This window comes from Bombus vancouverensis, chromosome 6 (genome assembly GCF_051014615.1).
Source record: "Bombus vancouverensis nearcticus chromosome 6, iyBomVanc1_principal, whole genome shotgun sequence".
In the NCBI taxonomy this organism is placed as follows: domain Eukaryota; kingdom Metazoa; phylum Arthropoda; class Insecta; order Hymenoptera; family Apidae; genus Bombus; species Bombus vancouverensis.
The window spans coordinates 9,989,061-9,997,950 of NC_134916.1; the positions used below are offsets into that span (position 1 = coordinate 9,989,061).

General features: G+C 43.3%; 1 long non-coding RNA gene across 2 annotated transcripts in view; it reads left to right on the plus strand.

The window, feature by feature from the left end:
• The window catches only part of LOC143302847 (uncharacterized), a 178,506-nt gene that overhangs the window by 133,972 nt on the left and 35,644 nt on the right, over positions 1 to 8,890 (plus strand). The window contains exon 4 of one of the 2 annotated variants that reach the window (XR_013058664.1): positions 8,431 to 8,602. The exons of the other annotated variant lie outside the window; for it this stretch is intronic. This is a non-coding gene — a long non-coding RNA (uncharacterized LOC143302847). Of the gene's footprint in view, positions 1 to 8,430; positions 8,603 to 8,890 lie in introns of those variants that run through there. 2 annotated transcript variants of the gene reach the window in all.

The following is an 8,890-nucleotide window of genomic DNA, read 5'->3' on the forward strand; positions in this document are numbered from 1 at the left end:
CTAGTCCGTAAGCAACGCAATTTAGTACACACCACGGCGATTAAGGAAAGACTCGGCCGAGGGTTGTTTAATTTCTAGTCTGTTTTTACGGTTTCTCGAGCAAAGAACTACGCGTTATCGCGTATCCGCGATTCGTTTACGTCGGACGAGATCATAAAACCACTTGACTTCGTTTAATGACGACTTTCTCGTTTTCTAGCTACGGAGATCTACAACTCGTTTCGAAGCTGTAACTTGTCCCAGTCGCGTGAAGCAGCGTGTATAATTCCTTTAGGCTAAACTTTGTAAACAGTTGAATTTTATTCGTCCGAAAGTTCCATTGGAACGTTGCCGCGTGACATAGCGCAACTACTCGATACAAAGAGTCGAACGCGAGCATCGTTCCGTTATACAACGTTGCAAACAGTTACAAAACGCTGAAAAACGCTACAAAACGTTAGAAAAAGTTGCAAAAAGTTACGGTACACATTATAAAACAGTTACGTGATCTCGTAGTGTATTTGCAAAGAGATCGAGTGGCGCGTGAATAGCGGAATTGCGATAACAGACGTAACGAGACATTGGGACGATCTCGGGAACCGGATAAAGGCGGCTGTACACCGTTGCTGTTCCGGTTTCATTCAGCGACAGAAAGGGCGAAAGCGATAGTTTCGATCGCTCCAGCCGATCGCAAATCTCCTGTTTCTCGTTATATCCTCGCGGACGAAACTTTTACGATAGTGACAACAGCGAATGCAATTCCATTTGTACGACGCGCTATCGCAAATTTTTTTACGGCTCTATGCATGTGAAACGCACCTTTCGCTAGCCGCTGTCCGTTAAGGTTTTCCGTTTAAATTCAATTAACTTAAAGTTTAAATTAAATGCATTAAACAACGCGAAACCAAAACGGGAAAAATTTGATTAATTCACGTTGAAGTTTACGTCCCATTTGCCTGTCGACGAATAAAAATAAATATTTTACCGCGTTAAATTTCGGTTTTAGCGAAATTGTTTCTCGGCTAATTTCCGATTCTGGCGTTATACTTTGCATTTTTGAAACAACAACACGCAAAACGCGAGATAACAAGCGAAAGAAAACAAACGTTTTTACGCCGTACAACAAATGATTCATCGAGCGCGCCTGTGTCTCGCAAAGTTCAACGTCAATTTTATCATTTTCCATTTGGCGCGTTAAAACGACGCGATAGTTAGCTCGTAGTTTGAAACATATCTGTGCATTCGGCAGCCTAGTACTCGAGAAACAAATATCAGGAACTCGCGGTGCGTTCGTTCGATCGGAACGTAGAATATTTTATTGGATACGGAGACTATTCGAAAGGCTGGTGGGACGACGTGCAGTGGAATCGGACCAAGAGATACGGGAAAGGGTTGTTTCTGGGTTATTCGTCTAGCGAAGACACGAAGAGCGAAGAAATTGCTTCTCCGAAGATTGATTTACGTCTCGATATTCGCGCTCCGTTTTCCAATTGATTCGTAGGTCGTTAACAGGCTATTTGTCAGTTGACTCACGGATTAAAGCGGTTTCATCGAGCAGAGAGCTTAAATTCGAGCGCAAACAGAAACCAGATAAATCAAGCAACTGGACTGGATTTCCATCGGCGACGGGAGGTAGAGGGACGCGTCTCGATGACTTAGCAAATCCTACCATCAAAGCAACATCGTAAAACCTTGGTATAGGATGGACGTGGCTTCGTGTACAGCGAAACAATATCTGCAAGAACGGGGAAAAAATACGGTTGAAGCGAGTTGCTGCTCTGCTGGCGGCCTGGTTATCATATTTCATCAGCAGCCGACGTAAATCCCCGTAATTTAAATTTTAAAGTGCGAAACAGTTACTTCGCCGTTTTATTTCGTCCAATGCTACTGCGTTATATCCTGCTGCCGATCTGCCTGCCTGTCGTCGGTCACTCGTTTTCGCCAAACGACTCGCCACGCGCACAGATTTCATTACGACAAACTGAGAGGAGAAAGCGGACAAAGAAACGGCCGAATCAAAAGGAGAATGGAAAAAGCAGAAGAGAAAACTGGGAGGAAGTGGGGAGAGAAAGAAAGGGACGCACGAAGTACAAAGCGAATGAAAAGGGGTGAAGAGGGGGAACACTGAGAAGGATGAAAGCAGATTGAAACGCAAACGAAAAGGGTGAGAAGATAAGAAGGGATGGGTGGAAGAGAAAGAGTGGAAAAGGACGAGGGAGGGACTAGATCTCGAACGACAAGTGCTACTTCGCACGTAGATTCCAGCTCGGAATCTCCTTAGCGATGCAACGTGGGATCGGCCCGGGAGGTGCGGTACGGTCGTCGAGCTTCCGCTTTGCATCGGCCGATTTCGCCACCGGGATTCGCCGCTTTGCATCGTTTTACGGTACATGAGAGCTTGGCCGCATCGCGGCTCGCTTCCTCGGCCTCTAAATGGAATTTATCGGTCCCGCGGCGAGAGCAAGAAAAGACGACTAAAACGCTCTCTTGCAGGTTTTCCTGCGACGTTTTCGGTAGGTTTACGAGAGCCTTGCTAGTCGAGAAAGCGGAGACTGGTCACGGAAACGGAATACCAAGTGACCGCGATCTTGACGATTTACAGCTAAGTGGCCTGACGGACTGACTGTCTTGTTGCACGATAAAAGTCCATCTCGCGTTGGAAAGTGACCAAGATCAACAGGAAGACTGCGACAGATTTATTCAACCCGCGGGAAAAGGGATAGGGAGTGTCCTGTATTTGCAAGTTAGGATACTGAGTGGTACGTTAGGTGCAAGAGATATACCGCGATGGTAAATGAATTTTAACGTTTCAACGTTTACGACGTGAAATTACGTAGATTTGAATTCAATTGGTTTGACGATGGTAACGTTTTGTTGGGATAAAATTACAAAATATTTCGTACGATACGACGTACTCGGGAAATTTGTTATCTCGTCGGCGAGTGGATATTAAAGAATGTTCTTTTCTTCTAAAATTAAAACTACTTCAAAGTAATCGAGAAACTTAATCGCGTAGAGCGAGCTTAAGGGAGTCTAAAAATAAGCGAAGTTTGGCAACTTTTTTCATAAGTACATAATCACAAAATGAAAAGTTCGGACATTTTCGTGCGATATTAATGCAGATAAGAGTCTTACCTTTCATCCCTTTCGAGGGAAAAATTGTTTCAAAATGGAAATGTTGTTCGTTACTGCGAAACCTATCTGCCGGTCGTTACTCTCAGAGCAAGCTTTCAAATAGAAAATTCTTTTTCTTCAGTGAACTACAATCTGGTGTTTACGATATAGCGTAGAATTTTTCACGAATATTAACAATCCTAAGAATGACATCGGTTTAAAGATAACGAAACCGCGTATAATAAAATATTCAACTTTGAAATGTTTCTAGAAAATTGGAAAATGGAAAAATCCTACGGTATATTCTACAATTAGGATATCACCTTACGCGGAATATTGCTTCAAAATTTCAAGAAAATCGTACGCGTAGTTCCGAAGATTTCCCTGGTGGCCAGATCAAAATCATACGAGAGGTTATAACGTTCTTCCCTGATGAAGAAAGAACTTTAAATTTTGCATTCAATCAACTATTTCTCGTCGGACCGTAATATCGCTATCAATTTTTCTTATCGGAAAGAAGAGATTGCATTAAATGTTATTTGTGTCAAATAACTTGTGTTTTGGTAAAAAAGTATAGGCTCGATACAGCTTTATTTCTCCTCGTTATTGATAATCTTTTTCCATTTACACCACCATTTGTCAATGTCTTGCGTATATGTAACGTATATGTTGCGTGTATGTGATAAACTTCGATCGCAGAATATTTTCAACCATCTGCCGCACCTTTGCTCGTTATCGAGATCCTTCGGATTTCGATCGTGTTTTTACTAGCACGTTGCGCGTTGCTTCGACGTTTCGCGAACATTCCAATTCGCTCGTTCTTCAGGACAGACTTGTCACGGAACATACGTTTCGTTCATTCGCCTTGCCAGCGGCAACCGTAGCAATCGGCAGCAAGAGGCGTTTAATTTTTGAGAGTCGTCTCGAGATTCCTCGAAATCGACACATGGCCACCGACGAATCGCATTCTCTCGCCGGAAGTCTGGCAGACGTTGCACCCCGTTAGCCGAGACCATTTCAGGACATCGAGACGATTTCAGAAGATTTCCTTGGATTCCAGGAAATTTCAGGATTCAAGCAGAAAACCAGTTTTCCAGCGTTGGCGTTTAACGAACGGTTCACCGCATTGACCGGGCGATCGGCGATACGTGCAGGTTGGGAAATTTACACCGAAGTTGGCAAGTCGAGCACGTTCTTGATGACCTCCGCGCTAGATCTTCGTTCTCTCCTATATTTCTCGCTGTGTCGCTACGCTTGCTCATTGAATCACGACCATCCGATAATTTGGACATTTTTCACTTTTTTAGAAAAAACCAAAGGCACGAGCGAATTTTACGACACAGTTCTTCGTCCATTAAGGACCAAACAGTGGAAAACCTGGTAAAGTAGTAAACGTAGTAACGTGGATGTTATTCAAAAATTATTATTAATCGCAAGAAACGTATTAAGATGAATTTCCTACTTGATCAAACCCACGTAGCCAAACGGGCACATAGTCATTTTAATTGCATGAAGATGTAACTATATATTTTGTTATTGACGAAGAACGCGAGATATAGGAAAAAGGTCATTTATTTCTAACAATTCATAAATTGCCATTTCCAATAGCCATTATCAATACCGTAAACTAGGAACATTTCGAGTTTACTAGGAGTTCGAAAGTTCTAAAGAACATTACACGAGTCAGAGATACAGGGAAGCTTTCTACGATTTGAAAAATATTATTTATCGTATTGGCGTTAAATATTTCAATTTCTTCGAGTTTCGAGAAATCTAAATATCGAGGACGTAGCTTCGCGTTAGAACAATTGATATTTCTGCGTCTATTGGGTTGGCAACTAAGTGATTGCGGATTTTATCATTAGGTGGTATTGACAAAATCCGCGATCACTTAGCTGCCAATCCAATAACTCGATGATCGAGAACTGTACGTCCAATTACCTTCTCGATACTGCGCTTCTCCCTCGCTATTCTTCTCGCGTCTCGATCTTATCGGTAGAAAGAATCATAAATAAATGGAAACGCCCAAGGAAAGCTTAAAGCGGTAGAGCTGCCTCGGAAGAGGATCAAAGAGGAAAGTAGTGGCGCGGCTTGGTTCTCAGACGGCTCTATTTGAATAGGAAAAAAAACACACACAAACACGCGAGGAGCGTAGGACGAGTGTGTGAGTAGATAACACGGGTAAACCGAGCGAGAAGAACAAAACTGAGAAAGCTAGCTGCTAAACAGGCGACGCGCTATCAACGAAACTGCTCTTCAGGAACTATGAACGATGAAAACTGTGGTAGAACCTGTACGGTTGTTGCAGGTAGTTGCAGATAGTTGCAGATAGTTGCGAATCGTTCCAGGCCGTTGCGCAAACTTAGACAGAATAAAGTAGAGATACCGGATTGTCCTGACGGGTCTCGATATCGACGTTGGTCGATGCTCGTCCCGTCCTTCGCTAAAACCCGTGTTTCGACTGTTAGTTCCCTGATAATGCGAATATCGTGTATAGTCGCGTGGAAGAAGTTACCTTGGACACCGATAGCTCTGCAGCCACGCCTGTTTCCCTCATAATCCACGTCGATCGATAAATATCTCGCGAAACTAATCGTTGAGAAATAGAAATCAGATAGCAAGGTAAATTAAGTTGTACTCCGGTCGTCGAATCTGACGACCGGAACCTCCGCTTTGCTTCTTTGTGCAACAGCAGTTCGACCGGAACGTTGATATCTTCTATTAATTCATATTTGATTAAGCTCGTTAATCTATCGAGAATCGAGCGGTGAAACGATGCGTTAAGGTTGCTTAAATGCGAGATTATACAGAAACGTAAGCAGAGAAAATTATCGTTTTATGAAGTTACGGAAAGCGTATTGGAATAATAAAAACGATACGGTAGCAGGCTATTGCATAAATCAGAGGTGGAAAAAGAATTTGTACGTGCAACTGGTAGAAAAATAGCATCGTCGCAGAATCGTAAGATACCTCGATCTCGTCAAATTTCATGAAACTGTAGGATTTAGACGGATTATAACGGAGAGAATATCGAACGAATCCTTGGAATCCTTTTTCATAATTGCGACGGGAATCCAGCAGAATTCAATAATATAATATGAATTGATTTTATACAGCGGGAAAGGAAATACCTCGCAACTATTCCACCAAAGGTGGAATCGTACAAAGTGAATTCAATAATATAAATTAATTTTAATAAATTATCGTAGAATTCGATCATCCTAATTGATTAAAAGCACCTAATGTAAATTCATTTCCAAAAAATTACAGAGTCAGACGAATTATTTCCTGTTGGTCTTGCTGTTTAACACTATGACTGCCACGTGGGTCAGATATGACCGGCCACGGTTTCTCCTGTGACGCCACGGTGGTCATTGGTGACCGGAGCGCTCGAACTTCTTACAATTGTAAAAATTGTATGAAAACTGACAGTTAGGGCATATTGAATATAACCGACAAACAGAAGATACTTTGAAATAAAAAGTGCCCCACTGAACGATTACACATTTTTATTAGAACATCGATAAAAAGAAAATGAGAACAAATCTTGCATCTAACGGTGCACTGTGTTAGCATCCATATCTTTGAGGGGTAATCTACGAATATTATTATAAACACAGTTTAGAAAATAATCGTAAATGCTGCTTTATAATCATATAATTGAAGTTAGAAGCGTGAACATACCTTACTATTACATATAGAACGAGCAAATACCGTTTACCAATATCTTCTACGCGTTTCAACAATATATTCTGCACGTTTTGCTTACGACGAAATAACGAACGCGAATGGTTTGTTGAAATAAACGAAGCCTTGTTATAATACGTCGCTATCAACTGTTACCAAGGCGCCACCGTGGTCACCCGTGACCACCAATGAGATAAACGGTCCATTGGGGAAGAATGTTGTCTTACATCGTCAATTTATTATTATTTTGCCATTATATGCTTTGAACAATAAAAATACTCCCGTGGCGTCCTCAGCGAAACATGTGATTTCGGCGTGTCAGTCAAAGTGTTAATGTGGTAACCCTGCCCCTAATTGGCAACGATAGCCAAAATCGCGTAGATCGGTCGCGTTTTTATTACGAGGAAAATCTTTGCCGAGGAGGTAGCCATCGGATCGGCTGGTAATCCATGTCCGTCTGCGCTCGCTCGCCTCTTCATCCACGTCATCCTTTCTCCCCGACCTAGCTGCTTCTTATCGTGGTAGCAATTTTTTGAATGTATCGCCGCACGTCAGCCCGTTCTTTCGTTCGACGCGCTTTTTCCATGCCTGCCGCCGGGAGAAATTTATCGTCGGGCCAAAAGGAGAGCCCCGCCCGCCGATATCTCGCGACGGCAACCACACCGCGTTCGACCCTCCAAGACGGAAGCCGTAGCCCCAAGCCGAATATCAGAGACCGACGCTACCTCAGTACGAAGATGAGAAGGTGGTTAGTGGCAGAATGTGAGTTTGATTGGTTATGGCGTCGTAAACGTACAACTGCTCGCATTAATATTCCGACACGGCACTATCTTTCGTTGCTTTGTGCAACACTCGTGGAAATATCGCGTTGCTTATTCTATGAAAATACCAGGCTTTGTTCCAGGCTTGAAGGTAAACAATTTCTGCAGACGAATAACGTTTAATTGTACGGTACGTTTCGAAGGAAAAATCGTCGGAACATCGCATTAGTGTGCTTGTGAAATCTGGCAATTCTTAGCAATTGTCCGAACTGTTCGAAATAGATTTACTTTGTATACGAACGGTTCCATCGCAGTACAAAGTTGCATTTCGAAGCATCAACGCTGGTAGCTTGACACGCGACGAGAAGGAAAAAACTCGTAGCCGGAATGTTTCATTTGCAAATTGCTTGTAGATAAGATGCACAAATTTTGCTCGCTTCTAGGCAGCGAAAGAGGAGGTTTCGCGAGCGTCGAAGGTGGAGCGGACGGAGAACACTTCTTGCTCCGACACGTCCTTCGCTAGCTGTATTTTTAACGATCTGCGCGACGCTTGTTTTTGTCGAGTATGATCGGACGAAGATACTTACGGTGTCGATTGTGAATAACGGGACAACGCGTATCGTATCGACGACTGGAAATGACGAAATACAGTCGCCATTCTTTTCCAGCCAACCGAGAAACGTCCCGCGTCTACTAAAGGTCGAAATATACGGTGGAAACCGGACGGGATGATTTACATCGCGATTAATAAAACAGATTTCCCAGCGTTCGCGTTTATCCGTGTTTTCTCGTGGCGTACGCGTGAAATTGCATAAATTTTCGCGCAAACGAAACGAAACAGAGAACAGGACACGCATAATGTAAAAATATAGGTAAAATCGGTTGGCAGGGATATACGAGACGAAAATCGTCGCGGGAGAAGAAATCGTCGACAAGGAGGATCGTAAATACGCTCGCGAATGGAGTAGGACAAAGGCTTCCCCTTCGAGGATACTTTCCAAGTGTTCGAGTATTCACAAAGGGAGCGAAGAAGAGCGGCCAAGGAGCTTCCCCCTGTGGAAACCGTGGAGAGTCCATTCGGAGGTAACTCGAAGAAGAATCTCGAGTTGGAAATCCCGTTTCTCTCTTCCATTCTCTTTTTCTATCCGTCTGGAACAACCGGGTCCCCACGCGGCTCTCGAAAGCCGCGTTAAACGCGTACCGATCGGCCGCTATTCTTGCGATCGTTTTTGTTCGACGACCACGGTCAGATTTAACGCCGCTGCCGAAAAATCGGATCGCACGTTCGGATTACCGATTGCAAAGTTGGTTCTCGCGCGAAAAAACGCGTTCGTTTGTCCACCATGTTT